The following is a 19540-nucleotide window of genomic DNA, read 5'->3' on the forward strand; positions in this document are numbered from 1 at the left end:
CAAAATTCCCAGATGGCCAGAAGCATGTATCTTTTTGTGTTCCATGGAGCCACTTAGTAGAAATGATGGCAACTATTCCTGCCTCTGTGAATTCCACCACTTTATACATGAGGTCTGCAGTGCTCAGCAGCAGTAACTTCACAAAAAGTAGCAAAGAGAGTGAGAAAGAGTCAGAGAAAAAGGGAAAGACAGCGCTACTGTATGTACACCATCAGCAATTATGAATTTGTGGTAATACAACAAAAGAGTTTTGAAATGGTAACACAATCATCTTCCAAGACATATCAGCTACTGACAGCACATGCAGCTGGCCAGAAAGTCCTGAAACACTGTTAATCCCCAAATATGAAGATGCAAGAGGATGGCTAAAAAAGGCTCATGTTTGTCAAACTACTGACACACAAAATGTATTTCTCCAGAAGGAGACTGCAAAATGTTCTTAACAAGTGCAACTCTGCCACTGTGATAATAACAATTGTCTCCATTAAAACAGGAGATGAAAGTATACATTTCTTTGTAATATTGTGAACAGGTCACATATGCTGGTAGTAAAGGTCCTGACAGATGCCTCCTATCAAGTTTATTATATGCACCTCTGTCTTTATGCATAGTGATACATTGTCTCTCTTTTAAACGCCTCACAATTTGCTCAACAGGATTTTTTGGCCTTTTCACCATTCTCTTAAGTTTGCCAAAGAAATTCTCAAAAGGAAAGCAAGCGACATCGTTTAGGTGTCCAAATTTTTTTGCATCTTGAGCTAAGTGAATCAAGCAATGCACATTATGCACCAATAATTCTTTGCCATAAATATGAGCAAAATTCTCAACAAAATACTTTTGCAACATTTTGGCATAATCACAATACTCTGCACAAATACTAGGACTCAGAAGGATCCTCACTGAGACAGATAAAACTAGAAAGTTTAGATACTTGTCATTTGATAACCTTTTAAATAGTACAACAGGGCCAGTATACAGCAAGGACTGATGAAATTCAGTAGCTTTCTAATGTGAAACATCTAACAGAGATCTTGTTTTTCTGGAGAAGTTTCTTGGAATATACAGCCTCACAGATTTCATCTGGTCTGAAATTCCACTAAGAATAGCAGTAGACACCCTGCATGTCAGTGGACCCTTTAGCCACAAAATATTAATTTCCTAACAACTCCCAAACATATTAAATGCATATAATCAAGAACAAATGTGGTTACTAACCCTATACCAAGATCATTTAGTGGAGAAATACCAATATGATGGTCTTTGTCTGACATTTGTGCAAAATCACAATCAGTTCTCAGATGTGCTGACATTTCAGGGTATGTCCTTCTACCATTGACATACAAACCTTTTTGAACACAGGGTTCACAAGAGTTGTACTCCGTGTGGCCTTTGACACATTTAATAAATGCCTTTGCTGGTGCATCACAAATAAATGCATAAGGAAGAGAAATTCTGAAGTGTTTTCCCTTAAAATATATTCCTTCTTGTTTGACAAATTTCAAATCATCAATGAAAGACTGTAAATATTTATTGACAGAACAAGGCTTAGAGACACCAGAATATAATCCAATTACAAAAACAGAACTATTAGGTACATCATTTAGCTTTCCAAGAATAGGCCATAACTGCACATTTGATCTTTTAAATAGTGGTAGTCCATCTATATTTATTTTAAAAGATAATACATCAGGCAGTTCATTAAGTTCACAGTTGCCCAATTCAGCGAGAATTGTGCTGGCAAGATCAAAATGATAATAGCTTCCCCCTGCAATCTGATGGACTTCAAAACCTTGTGGTGTTAAAAGTAAAGTTCTTGGATCCTTTGGTAAATTCAAATCTGTTTTATTAAGAATTTTTAGAAGTCCAGACACAGCTGTCTGTGAAATATTAAACTTTGTAGCCCATTCAGCCAGTTGACTCTTAATATCAATGCTGAAATTTGACATATTGTCAGAAGACTCAGAGTCAAAACTGTTGCTATCATTAAGTATATGTATTGAGAAATTAGTAACATCTGAAAATTCAGGAACATCCACATAAGGTTGCTCAGGAAAATCATTTGATGACCCTCTGAAACTGGAAGGCATGTGTATTTGGTGAGGCTCATCAGGGACAGGAAGTTGCTCCTCATGTGTGATCCTGTTATACTCAATTGCTTTCAAGTGCTCTTCTACACTAGCTCTGACTTTTCTGCGTTTGGTTCGTGGACAGCAAAGTAAGTCACCTTCCATTGCACAAACACCAACCTAAGAATATACAGAGTCCCATCATCAATACAGAAAACTGAATGTGGTTTAAATGAAATTTGACATAGTCTAACATGTACATAATATCAAAGTCTAAATATGAACCCAAAATATTCAGTTTGGAATGGGTCTAATTCAAATGCAGTTTCTTTCTAGAGATTGTAAACAAAACTTCCATGAAGACGCCTAAATATATGACAATCAGAAGAAACCAATCGTTTCTCAATTTAAATACAATTAAGTACAATTCAGGACTTCACACAACATTATCGTAGTGTTTTCACAAAGGAAATTGATGCATTATTCATTAATGAGCATCACATATAGATCTGTAAACTTCCCTTTGCCCCTACTCCCCCAATATTGTATCACTGACACACACTGTAAATGCCTTGTGAGAACCGATTATATTTTAAAGCACTGAGTAAGGTTGAGTTAAAAATTGAAAAACAACTAAATTCAGACATGTCTATATTTGCCATGCAAGATTGTTCACGTAATATTTTCATTATCTAAAGAAATTCATTTTGACTGCTGACAAGGGATGTTTCACAAAGGTACAGTCCCACTATCGCTCACAAATAGGAAGCCGAAGTTTCATTCAAAGCTATTGTTTTAATAAATATATATAAAAAAAATAAAAAAAAACAAACATTCTTAAAGACTGCAGTGTTAAAGCTGCCAAACTATGAAATGCTTTTTAACAAAACATTCATTTTTAACCCTTTTTTTACACCTTTTTCTAAAACATTTCAAAATCAATATTTCGACTGTCACTGTGCCAAGTACCCTAACTTTTTTTGGTAGACTTATATAATCAAATGAACTCTAAAAGCTAATGAGAATGGAAAGGTTTAAAAATATTATTCAAAAAATATTTTTACCAAAGACGTCAGTAAATTAAAAAATTTTAGCAATCAGTTTCAAACCTACCCTGGTAATTACAGTTTTCCCAAATGCTTTGACATATTTTCAAAACTGCAGTTCTCAAAACAATTCATACAATACAGCACAATACTGCAGATCACCTCCAAAAAATGGTAATAACTCTCACAAAACCTTCAATTTTTAAAATTAAAATATCAACGAATAAGTCAATCCTACCAAAATGAAAGGTCCCTTTATCATGGTCTAAAATCGAGGCAGTGTAACTTGAAAGCAAGTTCCTTGTAGTTCTCACTGTACTGATGCTTTCTATAGCAAGCTGAATACTACAGTGTATCAAACTGAATTTACATCACAAACTCTAATTACAACAGAATATTTTACACCACAGAATTTTAAAGTCAACTAGCAAGAGATTAAATAGCACTTGTAATTAAGTGTTCAGAAATGGATGTTTTTCAAAATGCATATTTTTCTAAATTCAAATATTGTTTTCTTAGACAATATACCATGCTAGCTCTGGGTGATGGCCATGTAAACAAATATGATACATTAATATAACCATACCAGTTATATCCAGTGACGTTCTTTCCGTTAAGCTCGCTTTTGTCACTACCATGTGTGATATCGAATTCAACAAACAGCCGAAGAGACCAGCAAGGACCTGGTCGCTCACGCACGAGGGAATAGTGAAGAGACTCGCCAGATTTCTTTTTTATTTTCCACGCGACTTCCTCAAGTCACGTGAACAACATCAAGGTTTTGAACGAATTTTTTCCATTTATTTTTGACACAGATTTAAAAAGGAATTGAATGTAGCTTTCCTTTTGCAAAGTACATTTCAGTTTTAAATAAATCTTAAAAAAAGCGAAGGACTGTTTACGATGGGGGAATATTTTGGACAAAATTAAATAAATAAATGCGTAAATAAATAAAAGTACTGTGAAATGTGAACATAAATAAATAAATGTGTAATGAAATGAGAGAATAAATAAATATGTCATGAAACGAGAGCATAAATAAATAAATAAATGTGTCACGAAATGTTTTTTGTTGCTTATTTATTTAATTTTGTCCGTAAAATTCCTGCAAACCATAATGAAATCCATCCATTTTCTAACCCGCTGAATCCGAATACAGGGTCACGGGGGTCTGCTGGAGCCAATCCCAGCCAACACAGGGCACAAGGCAGGAACCAATCCTGGGCAGGGTGCCAACCCACTGCAGGACACACACAAACACACCCACACACCAAGCACACACTAGGGCCCATAATGAAATACGTCTTGAAATAAAACTCACTTTCACTCGTCAAATTTGAGAGGGTGGGCTGTAACACACCCTCTAGTTATTGATTGGTGAATGGATAGCACAAGAATTAATTAGAAAAATGCTTACTACTACCGATGAAATGGATTCTGCCGAAGATATTACGCATTTCAGAGAGAGAATTGAAGATTTATCGTAAGAAATTACAATGTTGGTGGCCCTTTTAGACTCCGATATAGATGAAACTATTTTTGAAAATATCGAAGAACAGGTGGAACGGACTCGACTACACTCCAGTTCAGGTGACGCAGTTCCCTGCTCTGGACGTCCATCCTTTGACATTTCAGCTGAGTCAATAGAACACCGTCTGTTATGCAGATTAAAAGTACGACAGATGGTGTATCGGAGAAGACGATCACAAGGCGAATGAGCCAGTTTGATATACGGTAAGCTGCAACGGCTGTATTAGTTGAGGTACTTTTGTTAATATATCACATCTCATCTGCAATATTTAACCCAGCGAATGTGCTTCCGGGAGGAGGGGGGCGGAGGTTATGCGAGGGGCTTGTGGGTTTTTATTTAATTTGTGAGTGTGTGTATTAGAGGGATGACGGAGCGGGTAAGCTGCTGAGCGCCTCTAATAAATGTTATCAACAATTAAACGTGGTGTTTATTTCAGTTTAACATGGTAGCAGAGGATGGTTAATAAGGATGGCAGCTAGTTATAAAGTCCCGCCGAAGTTTGATGAAGCCAGACCGTATGAGTGCTGGAAAAATGAAATCAATGTCTGGACGCGAGTTACCGACCTTGACAGAAAGAAACAAGCACTTGCTGCTGCTTTGAGGCTTGAAGGAAGAGCCCGTGAAATCGCGATGGAAATACCTGCGGAAGATTTGGATAGTGATAGCGGTATGACGACGTTAATGGCGAAGCTTGACGCCGTGTTTCTAAAGGAGGAAAAGGATCGCGCATATGAAGCGTATTCTTATTTTGATGGCATAACGAAGAGCAGTTCAGTTTCCATGGCGGACTACATAATTGACTTTGAACAGCGTTATAACCGGATGAAAAAGTATAATATGACGCTTCCTGATGCTGTGTTGGCTTTTAAGCTTTTAGATACGGCTTGCCTCGATGAAAAAGCAGACAGCTAGCTCTGACGGCCTGTACAGAATTAAAGTTCTCCTCCATGAAGTCGGCTCTCAAGAGGATTTTTGGAAGGAAAACTACAGGATCATTGAATGAAATACAAGTGAATCAAGAATCTGCGTTTTTCACAGAACAAAGACCGCAAGGCAGAGGGAAACGGAACGCGATGTCGCAAAATGGACTACAAAAGCAGCCATTACAAGGGACTAATCCACTGGATAAGTTTGGTAAGAGATCCAAATGTGCTATTTGCCAGTGTACATTTCATTGGGCTAAAGACTGTCCTCATAAGAAAACTGAACAAGTGCGAATAACTGAAGATGCAAATGTAGAAGAGTGTAATATCACATTGTTCATAAAGGCCTCCATGTCAGATGCTGAGATATTTATGACTGAATCATTGGGATCAGCGATTATTGACACGGCTTGTACTCGTACTGTGTGTGGGGAAAAATGGCTAGAAAACTATATTGACGGCCTCACTCAAGAACAAGTGAACCAACTGATGCAAACAGAAACTCCAAGTTGCAGACCATTTCGGTTTGGCGATGGGAATCTGGTGTATTCCACAAGAAATGTGAAACTACCAGCTAAAATAGGACTGACAAAATGCAACATTGAAACCGAAGTTGTCAAGGTTGACATTCCACTTCTGCTAAGTAAAATGTCACTGAAGAAGGCAGGAACCATTCTGGACATGAAAAAGGACAGTGCAGTGATGTTCAAACAATTCATTCCTCTTGAATTTACTAGTTCTGGACATTACTGTGTAGACATCAGAGACAAAGAAGCTAAAAAACCTCAAAGTGAAGAGGAGGTCCTTACAGTGACAGAAAATATGTCTACAGATGAGAAACGCAGAGTCCTTCTGAAGCTTCATAAGCAGTTTGGTCATGCATCAGCAGACAGACTGCAGAGACTTATTCACAGTTCAGGAAATAAGGACAAAGAATGCTGTACTATTCTACAACAAATAGTAAATGACTGTGAAATATGCAAGAAGTACAAAAGGACAAAGCCAAAGCCTGCTGTGGGGTTACCTTTAGCTTCAGAGTATAACGAGACTGTGGCGGTGGATCTGCACGAGTTAGAGCCAGGTGTGTGGTATCTTCACATAATCGATCACTTTACACGGTTCAGCGCTGGAAACATTGTGACTACAAAGAAGTCATCTGAAATTGTAAACTCCTTCATTCACACTTGGATTAGTGTTCATGGCGCCCCTCAGAGGCTGTACAGCGACAACGGAGGTGAATTCAATAGTGAAGAGATCAGAGACATGGCTGAGAACTTTAACATCGAGACAAGAACAACAGCAGGATACAGTCCCTGGAGCAACGGACTACTCGAGAGACATAATCAGACATTGACTGAAATCATCCTGAAGGTCAAACGAGAGAATGGATGTGACTGGCACACTGCCCTTGATTGGGCCCTCATGGCTAAGAACAGTATGTTAAACGTTCATGGCTACAGTCCGTATCAGTTGGTGTTTGGACGAAATCCTAATCTTCCTTCTGTGATAGTCGATAAACCACCTGCTTTAGAAGGCACTACTATAAGTGCTAGAGTGGGAGAACATATTTCTGCCTTACATGCTTCCAGGAAAGCATTCACAGAAGCTGAGTCTTCTGAGCGGATAAGAAGGGCAATACGTAAGCAGCTCAGGCCCACTGATGAAATGTATGTAACTGGAGACAAGGTATATTATAAAAGAGGGACTGTCCAGAGTGGAAGGGACCAGGGGTAGTTATTGGTCAGGATGGAGCTGTGGTGTTTATAAGACATGGGGGGATTCTTGTAAGAGTGCATCTATCCAGGCTCTGTAAGATAAACACGCAGGATCAAGAATCTAAGGATGAGCAAACTGTGAAAGACAACAGGCAGAAAGAAAAAAAAAACAGCTTAAGCAATGTAGCAGTAAGCTCAGATAGTGAAGAAAATACAGACAGCGAACAGGAAACAATCGCGACAGGGAGGTAAATACAGGAGAAGTGGTTCATCCTAGTATGACACAAATGGAAACAGATCACATTGTTTGTGATAACCCTGCCTCTCCCACTGGTGTAAAGATTAAGAAGGGACAAACTGTGACCTTTATGAAGCAGGATGGTGGTGGTCTACAGAAAGCAAGGGTTTTAGGTAGAGCAGGCAAAGCTTCTGGAAAATACAAAAGCTGGTATAATTTGCAACATATTGAACCTGATGGCAGTGATGGGCAAAAGGAGCCAGTAGATTTATCATGTGTTGATAATCTTAACATTGAATCACCTGTTAGGGAGAGTGATGTGCTTGTAACAAAAGACATTTCATTTGATGTGGCTAAGCGGGATGAAATCATGAATTGGTACAAAAACAATGTTTTTGAAGAAGTTGATGATGTAGGTCAAAAGTGTGTCTCTACCAGATGGGTGTGTAGTCTCAAAGAAACTCCCAATGGCATTGTGCCCAAAGCACGACTCGTAGCTAGAGGATTTGAAGAGCTTAATATTCACGAGCTGCAGAAAGATTCTCCAACTTGTGCTTCTGAGTCTCTTAGACTATTGTTAGCAGTAATCTGTCAAAACAAATGGCACGTCCATTCCATGGACATCAAATCTGCTTTCTTACAGGGCATGCAGTTGTCCAGAGAAATCCATATCCGGCCTCCTGCTGAAGCAGAAAAGAAAAATACTCTATGGAAACTCAACAAGTGTGTTTACGGCCTTGCTGATGCATCACTGTATTGGTACAATAAGGTGAAAGAAATCATGCTGAGTACAGGTGGTAAAATGTCCAAAGTAGATCCAGCAGTATTCTACTGGTTGGATGAGCAGTGTAAGGTTACTGGAGTACTTGCATGTCATGTTGATGATTTTCTTTGGGCAGGCTCACAAAACTTCTCAAAAGATGTGATTCCTACGCTTAAGTCTGCATTTCAGGTGGGGCGTGAGGAACATGAAAATTTCTGCTATGTGGGAATGGACTTTGTTACTTTTAATGGTGAAATTCATGTTCATCAGCATAGTTACATTGAAAACTTACAGCCAATTCCCCTACAAGCAGTGCGTGCCCTGCAGAGAGATGCCTCTGTTAATGAGACTGAAAAAGAGCAACTTAGGTCAAAAATTGGACAGATTTTGTGGGTTGCAAAACAAACCAGACCAGACATCATGTTTGATGTAAGCAGATTGGGGTCAAATATAAAAGTTGCCACAGTTCAGTCAATTCACGAGATAAATAAGGTCATTAGAAAGCTTAAATCTGAAAAAGTCACTCTCAGGTTTCAGCATTTGGGAAACAATGATGCTCTGAATCTGACAGTTTTCAGTGATGCCTCCCTAGGAAATCTCCCTGATGGGGGTACACAAGGGGGAATATTAATTGGTCTCATGGGAGAAGGAGGGAAGTTTTCTCCCCTCTTCTGGCAGTCTAAGAGAATTAGACGTGTGGTGAGGAGCACTCTGGCAGGAGAAACCCTAGCCCTGTCAGATGGAATAGATAATGCTATCTTTCTGGCGACCCTCTTTTCTGAGCTTACTACTGGAAATGCTGATCTGAATGCTCCCCCTTTGGTCTGTGTGACAGATAATCACTCTCTGTTTGATGCTCTTAAGTCAACAAAACAGGTCACTGAGAAACGTCTTAGACTGGAAATAAGCAGTATAAAGGAGCTCATACAGAGTAAAAAAATAAAGAAGGTTCTCTGGTTGGACACAAAAACTCAACTTGCTGATTGTCTTACAAAAAGGGGAGCATCTGCTCTCATGTTATTAAAAGTACTCAGTGAAGGGCTATGGTGTTACTGAAATCTTATCAAAACGTTTAATAAAAATAAAGGGGCTACATTCCAAGCCTATGCACTTTCAATTGTATATGTAACTACTGTTTTGTTGTGTTTGCTCTGGCCTTTATTGTTCTGCTATGGTAACCAAGGACTTTGTTATATATGTTTTCCCCTTTATTCTTTTGTTGTAAAAAAAAAAAAATTAAATGGGAGATTGTCAATATATCACATCTCATCTGCAATATTTAACCCAGCGAATGTGCTTCCGGGAGGAGGGGGACGGAGGTTATGCGAGGGGCTTGTGGGTTTTTTATTTAATTTGTGAGTGTGTGTATTAGAGGGATGACGGAGCGGGTAAGCTGCTGAGCGCCTCTAATAAATGTTATCAACAATTAAACGTGGTGTTTATTTCAGTTTAACACTTTGACATGGAATGTGCAATCTGTCGTACTTTTAAACCGCATAACAGAAGGTGTTCTGTTGACTCAGCTGGAATGTCAAAGAGCGTCCAGAGCAGGGAACAGGGTCATAATTTCAAAAATAGTTTAATCTATATCGGAGTCTAAAAGGGCCGCCAACATTATAATTTCTTCCAATAAATCATCCATTCTCTCTCTTAAATACATAATATCTTCGGCAGAATCCATTTCATCGGCAGTAGTAAACACTTTTCTAATTAATTCTTGTGCTATCGATTCACCACTCAGTAACTAGAGGGTGTGTTAGAGCCCACCCTCTCAACTTTGACGAGCGAAAGTGACAGTTTTATTTCAAGTCTTATTTCATGATGGTTTGCAGGAATGTTACGGACAAAATAAAATAAATAAATAAATAAGCAACAAAAAACATATTTCATGACACATTTATTTATTTATGCTCACATTTCACAGTACTTTTATCTATTTAGGCATTTATTTATTTAATTTTGTCCGAAATATTCCTCCATAGGGTTTACAGCTTCTGTAACACTTCAGCTGCTACAGAGAAGACGACAAGAGGACTCATTTCTTAGCGTTCGTTTCATGACTATGGTATGACACCGTGTTTGATACCGAACTACGACAATAAGGCGTCGTTTCACAGCAGCCAGATGCTATTTAAAATACATTAATTAATTAGTCTGGCTACATTTTGGTCCATTACAAGTTGAAAAAAAGTTCATTTGCTTTAACGTCCTTTTGAGAACTGTGAGGTGTAAAAAGACGTTTTCAATACATTTTAAACAAGATCTAGATTTATCAAGCCTGTACATTGTACAGCATGCTTAGTGATCAGTTTTTTTTTTTTTTATTTCTTATTAACAATAATAATTTTAGGCCAATGGCTTAAACCCAAACACTGAACCCCAGTGTTACAAAAGGAAACTAAATCATAGTCTTGGAAAATAACTTTTTTTAAAATTTAAGAAAATAATAAGTGAGCCTTCTTTACAAAAGACCATAAGATAATTATAAAATAAATGCTCCAAGATTTACATTTGAACTAAACCAAAAGTGCAATTCAAAAAGTAATTGTCTACCTGTAACATTGTAAGAGTAACATTTATAAAAACATTTATACAAAAGCAAATCAGGTGAATGTAGGAATCCAGCTTCTTGGACATCTATGTGGTTAATCAGACAATGCCTATATTGCAAAGGAATTCACAAAGGAGCACAAGCTTCTTGATATACACATTTAAACAACAATATCTTTGTGAAAGCCTACTTTTTATATTCAACATTATTAAATGGTTTATGCTGAAAGGAAGTTGATTATAATAAAATAAAATTAAAATAGAAACACAATAGAAAACACAAAACAAAACAGACAAATCTCATACAATGCCAGAAATAGTAGAAGAAAAGTGTACTACCCAAAACCAGAATTATATTTACCCAAATTCTAATTGTCTCTTTTGAACTATTTACCAGAGAAAACTATGATTCTTTCTGCATATTACTACACATTACTAATCCCCTTGAAAACTAACTTTATAGCTGGAAAATGTCACAGCCAACATGCTGAATTCATTGTGATATACCATATAACACGTTGTGTTTTGGCCAGCAGTTCTTGACAAGTATATTAGAAGCCAAACAGATAACAAGCAATACTCCTTGAGGTAGAATTAGGACTTAAATACATTTTTATATTTCTCGATTAAATTTGACAGTGCATTCATTATGCATCGCACAATCAAAGTCTTAATTTTTATTAATGTATAAAACAAACATTAAAGGATACATCTGTTTAAAGGTACACTTTTATTCTTAAATATATAAAGATATGGGTAAGGACCTTGATGGACCTATCCTGAGTACATGCCTGATGACTAATACAAGTTGTGCAAGATATTACATCAGTCTTGTGCACCAGCAAGGTGTACCTGCCAGGTAGGTATTGCCAAGAGTACTTAAACACATTCACTTAAGGCGCTTTTCCACTGCATAGTACGGCACAGCACGGTTCAGTACAGCTCACCTTGGTTCGGCTCAGTTCGGCTCGGTTTGCGTTTCGACTGCAGTTTAGTACCGCTTTAGAGTGGGCGGGATTATTCACGTGTCGTTATAGTTGCGCCGCCTCTACTGCCGTGACACCGTAGAACTTTTACAACAACACGCAGACAACGACAACACTTTAGCTCAACGACGCGCAAGGGTAAGCATCTAAAAAAAGCACATCACTAGCTAACTTTTATCACTGTTGCAAAGCATAAAATGAACTTAACTGCCAGTGTAACATTAAAATGCTGATTCTGTATATTACAGATCTTCCACATTTTGCAAAAAAGTCGCCGCAACAGATCATCTGTTTGGACATTTAACCGTGCCTCAGAGTGGTGGGATGTGATTGTTCCCGGTTTTACAAACACTCAGTGGCTGGAGAACTTTCGAATGTCTGAAGAAACATTCATCCACTTATGCAACAAACTGCGTCCAGCGATGGAGAGACGCGACACAAACTTCCGCGTGTGTACCTTTAAAGAAAAGAATAGCCAGTGACACAGTAATGACGATTTTCTCCGGCCAATAAGTGACCAGCAGAGTTTACACGTCACGTTTTGGTAACTGTTCGGCGCGCTTGGAACCTCGGCTGAGATGGTACTAAAAAAAGGACCAGGTACCAGGTACTGTTCCCAGTGGAAAACCCCCCAAAAGTGAGCTGAACTGAACCATGTCGTGCCGTACTATGCAGTGGAAAAGCGCCATATCACATTTTTTCATAGAGCTACTCTAACTTCACAATTCCCAGAAATCACTTAAGCTGTGTAATAGATGTTAAGCCATCTATATGGTTAGAACGCCGATTCCTCAAAAATTTTAAGGAACATTGAAATATCTTTGTAGTACATGTTTAATTATTCTATCCATACAGGGTCATGTCAGTCCCAGCAAGAATACAGAGTGAGGCAGGAACAATCCCTGAACAGAGCGCCAGCTCCTTGCTAGCACTGCGACACCGTGTCCTGACATGTTTACCTATTAACAATATAGATTATTTATTTATTTTTTATTTTTATTAATTTTATTACAATCCATACAAAGCAATCAAGATTTTACAAAAAGAAAAATTGAGTTAAAAATAGATCGATCCCCACCCCTGAGAGAGAGAGCAAGCCAAATAACGTTAAATTTAAGGCTTGTAAACATACCTAATTTAAAAAAAAAAATTCTCTGTGTTTTATGAACTTATTTTAAAATATTACTGATTAGATCCTGCCATGTTTTGAAAAAGGTCTGTACAGATCCTCTAACTGAGTATTTGATTTTTTCCAATTTCAAATAATATAACACATTGGTTTTCCACTGACTTAAAAGAGGAGAGTTTGGATTCTTCCAGTTTATCAGAATGAGTCTGCGTGCCAACAGTGTAGTGAATGCAATCACAATTTGTTTGTCTTTCTCCACTTTAAACCCCTCTGGAAGAACCCCAAACACAGCTGTTAATGGGTTAGGAGGGATTGTGAGTTCAAGGCTGTCTGACAGGTGATTAAAAATTTTTGTCCAGAATAATGTTAATTTGGTGCAGGCCCAGAACATGTGACCTGTTGAGGCTGGGACTTGGTTGCAACGTTCGCAGGTTGGATCATGTCCTGGAAACATTTTGAAGAGTTTTAGTCGAGACAGATGTGCTCGATATATAATTTTGAGTTGTATAATTGTATGCTTTGCGCATATGGAGCTTGAGTGAATTCTCTGCATTGCTACTTTCCACTCCTTTTCTGATATATTAATTGAGAGATCTTTTCCCAGTGTACTCTTGGATCTTTGAAAGGGAGGGATTGTAAAAGGATTTTATATATTGTAGAGATGGAGTCTAACTCCTTGAAATTGAGCAATAATTTTTCCAGCATGGTTGATGGTGCAAGATGAGGAAAATCTGGAAGGTTCTGTTTAACAAAGTTCCTGATTTGAAGATAGTGAAAGAAATGTGTAGCTGGAATGTTAAATTTGGAATGTAATTTTTCATAGGATGCAAAGACGTTGTCTATATAAAGATCTCTAAGCAAGTTAATTCCAAATTTTTTCCAGATATTAAAAACTGCATATGTTTGTGAAGGTTGAAAGAGGTGGTTCTCTTGCAGAGGTGCCACAGATAGAAGCTTCTCCGTCTTAAAATGCTTTCTACATTGGTTCCAGATTCTAAGTGAGTGGAGCACAATTGGGTTATTAGTGTATTGCCGATAACGTGTGTTTATTGGAGCACAGAGCAAGGAATACAAAGAAGTACTACAAGATTTTACTTCTATTGCGGTCCAAGCCTGTGTATGCTCTTCTATTTGTGTCCAGGTTCTTATCGCCTGTATATTTGCTGCCCAGTAATAAAACTGGAAGTTAGGTAGAGCCATGCCACCTTCTGCCTTTTGTCTTTGTAGGGTCGCTCTTTTGATGTGTGGATGTTTTGAGTTCCAAATAAATGAGGTTATTGTTGAATCTAATTGCTTAAAGAATGATTTATTAATGTATATTGGGATGTTTTGAAATAAAAGGAGCTTAGGAAGAATATTCATCTTAACAGTGTTAATTCTTCCAGCTAGTGTGAGATGAAGGGTTGACCATCTATGCAAGTCTTGTTTAATTTTTTCCATGCAGACTGTGAAATTTTGTTGATGCAGGCACAGAATTTTCTGGGTCCGATATATACAGTACCATGTCATCTGCATATAAGGAGATTTTCTGTTCCAGTCCTTCTCTGCTAATCCCCTTTATCTGATCAGTATTTCGACAATGTATTGCCAGTGGTTCAATGGCAATCGCAAACAGCAGTGGTGACAAGGGCATCCTTGTCTAGTGCCACGTTCTAGTTTAAAGTAGTCTGAGCAAATGTTGTTGATGCAAACTGAAGCTTCTGGGTTAGTATACAGTAATTTAATCCATGCACAAATGTTCGGGCCAAACCCAAACTTCTCCAATGTAGTAAAAAGGTATTTCCATTCAATCATGTCGAATGCTTTTTCTGCATCCAATGATAATAATATTTCTGGGGTGTTTGATTTAGTTGGTGAGTATATTACATTAAACAGGCGTCGAAGATTTGAAGATAAGTGTCGGCCCCTAATAAATCCAGTTTGGTCTTGTGATATTACAGAGGGAGCACTTTCTCCATCCTTCTGGCTATGATTTTAGAGAGTATTTTAACGTCATTATTCAGAAGTGAAATTGGTCTGTATGATGCACATTGTAATAAGTCCTTATTTTGTTTTGGAAAGACAGTGATTAGTGCTTGGCGAAAGGTTTGCAGGAGAGATTGGTTATCTCTGGCTTCTGTAAATGTTGCTAATAGGAGGGAACCAACTGAGCGGAGAATTTCTTGTAAAACTCTGCAGGGTAGCCATCAGGGCCTGCTGCTTTTCCACCTTGGAGTGACTTTATAGCATCTAGTAATTCTGATAATGCCAGAGGTTTATCAAGTTCCTCCACACTAAAAGCGTCTATTTGTGGTATCTGTAATGTATCCAGAAATGCATTAGATTGTGTATTGTCTTCTTTAAACTCAGTAGTATATAGGGATTTATAGTAGTCTCTGAAAGTGTGCATTATATTTTTGTGTTCGATGATTTTATCTCCATTAGTGTTAGTGATTACGAGATTGCATTGCACTTCTTGCTTGTGAATTTGTTGAGCTAAAAGCTTATTAGCTTTCTCTCCATGTTCATAGTAATGATGTCTGGATTTGTAAATTAGTTGTTCAGTTTCTTTAGTTGTCAAGAGGTTTAATTCTGAATGTAGAGCCTGCCTCCTCCTATGTAGAGTCTCACTTGGTAGTCTGGCATGTTCTTCATCTATTTTAGTAATTTCGCTTTTTATCTCTGCTACTTTCTTGGCTTCGGATTTATTTCTGTGGGAAAGATATGAGATAATCTGTCCTCTTAAGAAGGCCTTAAGAGTTTCCCAGAGTATTCCTGCAGAGATCTCGGGGGATGTATTTGTCTCTAGAAAGAATTTGATTTGTTTGGATATAAATTCTGTACAATTCTCGTCAGCTAATAGAAGCGGGTTGAGGCCCATCTGCGGGTGAGTGTATGGGGCTTAGTAATTTTAGCTCCAAGATCATAGGTGCATGGTCAGAAATAACAATAGCATCGTATTTGCAAGATTTAATCTTAGGCAAGAAGTTATTGTCTATAAAGAAGTAATCAATCCTTGAGTAGCAATGATGTACTGGTGAGTAGAAAGAATATGTTCTTGAATTTGGGTTTAAAAACCTCCAGGGATCTGATAAGTTGTGATCAGTTATAAACTTTGTAATTATCTTTGCAGTGTTAGATACTGTTCCCCCTGTGGAGGAAGTCCTATCTAAAAGTGGATTTAAAACACAATTAAAGTCCCCAGCCATTATAACTTTATGAGTGTTCAGATTGGGAATGGATGCAAATAAATTTTGTATAAATTCCTTATCATCAACATTAGGTGCATAAACATTTATCAAAATCATTTTACAGTTAGATAAGTCTCCCATGACCATTACATATCTCCCTTCAGGATCCAATACTACATCTGATGCTACAAATGGTACTGTTCTATGTATGAGAATTCCCACACCTCTAGTTTTCTTTGTAAAACTAGAATGGAACATTTGGCCAGTCCAGTCTTTTTGCAGCCGGAACTGATCCTTGCTTAGTAAGTGGGTTTCCTGTAAAAATACTATTTTAGCATTTAGACCTGTTAGGTGAGAGAGTACTTTCTTTCTCTTTAATTCGTGATTCAGGCCTTTAACATTCCAGCTTACGAAGTTAACTGTCCCATCATGGAGACACTGATTCTGAGTTTTTGATGTCATTTTATAGTCTTAACTGGGAGTGAGACATCTTTGGTCTTAATTTCCTATTTCCCCTAGAGTTGTTGCCATGCAGCTTATTATTACGTTGGTAGTTATAATTATAAAGATTGAGAGGATAGATTAGGTATAGATCAAGCCTGCTCTCTTTCTCTCCCCTTAACCCCCACCCTTTTGCCTCCCCAAGTGAGGCTAAAACCCACTTCACATAGTCCCAGTCCTCTGACATACCCAGAGATAGAGTACGTCCAAAGCAAAACAAGCCCCAATGCAGCGGCGCTTTAGGGTTAAAAGATAGAGATATCTGTTACCAATATAGTCTTTAAAAAAAAAAAAAAAAAATTTTGCACTTAAAATATATATATAGTCTTCAGCAATTTTAGTGCATTAAGATGATACACCCAGATAATAAACCCGGGATGGTGTTAAAATGTGTCCAGAATAAGCATAACAAGTCTTAATGCAGTAATAGCAATAACAATAAACCAAGGGTATGATATTGAACAGTCTGTTTAGGGTAAGATGAAATAATTAGAAAGAAAAAAAAAAAAAAGATAATTAAGCACAATAAAACATAAACAGATAGCCCTAGTAATACTAAGTAATAATGAGAATATATGCTGATAAAACCCGTATTTTAAAACAAACAGATCAGACAGTAGATTATTAATCATTGCTATATCATTAACGCCATGACTCACTATTATGTATCAGAATAGTCCGGGATCAGCTTTCTTAATTCATTTTCTGCTTCTTCCTTGCTAGCAAGACATAGAATTGACCCTGCCATTCCACTTTCAGTTTTGCGGATACAAGAGGCTGTATTTGACGCTGGCTTGCCGTAACCGCTGTTTAATGTTATAGAAGGCTGCGTTTAGTAGCTGTTGCTGGAGAGAAGTCAGGAAGATACGAATGTGGTTATTTTCATATATAATATCTTCCTTTTTCTGAGGAGTGCCATCACCTCTAGCTTAAATGATAATCGTTCAAAACGAACTATAAAAGATCTTGGTCGGGGTCTAACGGTGTTTGATCCGCGTATGCGGTAAGCCGCTGCTATCTCAGATTCTGCTTTAAAGTCCTCCCGATTATTTTGGAAAAAAGTTCAGCTGCGAATTTCACAGGGTTTGAACTTTCTCGATTCTCAGGCAGACCTTCAATTCTGACATTATACCTTCTACTCCCATCTTCCAAAGCAGCCAGTCTGTCTCCGAGTTTTTTGCATTCGGAGCTGACATTAACTGCTTTTCCTCGGCACTGGCAGCTGCCTTTTCGCCATTTCAATCCGATCGTGAATGTCTCCTTGAGATCCTCCAATTGATCAGTAAGCGTGCTCAGTTTAACCGAGTTTTCCTGAATGCGCTCTTCAATTTTACCCAGCACCTGTCGCTCAAGTTGCACCTCTTGACGCAGCCTTTCCATCTCCTGTTTCAAATCCTGTTTCAGTCTCTCAAGTGCCTTTGCCGTTGCTTTCTCATTAGCCTTCTCGCTTTCCTTTATATCTTGCGTGAGCTCAGCGAGCAGCACCTTCAGTTCAGATAGTTCGATTGTGCTTCTTTGTACCGAAGATGAAGCAGCAGGCTCTGCTGAAACCGGTGTCCCTGCTGCTCCCGGCTTGCGTAGTTGCGTAATTGAAGCCGTGGACTTCAAGGCCCTTTCCAGCTTCAGGTGATCTTCTCCGATCAGCGAGCTATCCAGATCTGCACTCACGATTGCACCCTCGCTCTCCTTTTCGCTCTCAGCCGGCGACGATGTAGCGGACCGTGGTCCTGAGGAGTCTGTACTTTCGCCCATCTGATCCAGGTCTGTCTCTGAGAGGCCGTATCTCGAGCTAGGGCTTGCTGATCGTAGCTTGGATGTAGCTTTAGTCTTCGATTCTTTCGGACCTCCCTTCTTGTTGGCCATGTTTATATGTGCTTACATATACTGTAGCAGTCCCTCTCAGGTTGAATAAATACAAGATATTTCAGGATAATAAGCAAATAATATGAAAAATAACACCGCTGCTAGCGGAGCTCCACTTTAGACGTCCATCTCTCGCAACGGACGAGACCAACTCCAACAATATAGATTATTTAAATGATGTTAACATTTATCTGTATAATGTAATAAACATGTGTTGCTGCATTTTATCTTAAAAATGATATTGTCATCATGTGTAAATACACACTTTATAAAGTGGCTCAGATTGTGCAATATTATAACTGTATCACAAGTTTATTGTGGGGTGATTGTACTTATAAGTACAAACAGTTCTACAAGGAGCACTTGATGGATTGATTGATTGCGTTTATAGTTCTTGGGGTGAAACTGTTTCTGAACTGCGAGGTCCGTACATGAAAGGTTTTGAAGCATTTGCCGTATTGGTTGGGCTTATCAAAGTACAGTACACACACACACACACACATATATATATATATATATAGTGGAGCCGACCCGGACACAGACAGGCGGACATGTTGTTTGTCACCACCACACGTTTATTATATATACAATATTTACAAATATAAAGTCCAGTGCACACTCACAAACCCCAATACAGTGTCCTGGCCACACAAATGCCTTTTCTTCGGGACGCCTCCGCACTCTTCTCGTCCTTCTTCCACCCGACTCAAGCCAAGAATGAAGGGAGGTTGGCCCGCTTTATAGCCCACCCGGAAGTGTTCCAGGTGGGGCTAGTAAGTCGTCCAATGTGGCGGCTGGCTCTCCGCAGCACCCCTTAGCGGCCACCCCATCTCCCAACCGGGCTGTGGTGGACTCCATGTCCCATGGAGCCACGGGGGAGACTGATGAAGGACCCAAGGCCAGGGAGGCTGCCCCCAGACGCCCTGGGGGAGGCATTGCACTGTCCATGGTGGCTCCCCCGGGACGTATGCAGCAGAGGCGTCCCGGCCGGGCATGGGACCCGGCTGTCCGTCACAATTTATATATATATTCATTTAACAGTCAGTTGCACCCAGCATT

The sequence above is a fragment of the Polypterus senegalus genome, chromosome 1 (genome assembly GCF_016835505.1).
Source record: "Polypterus senegalus isolate Bchr_013 chromosome 1, ASM1683550v1, whole genome shotgun sequence".
Classification (NCBI taxonomy): domain Eukaryota; kingdom Metazoa; phylum Chordata; class Cladistia; order Polypteriformes; family Polypteridae; genus Polypterus; species Polypterus senegalus.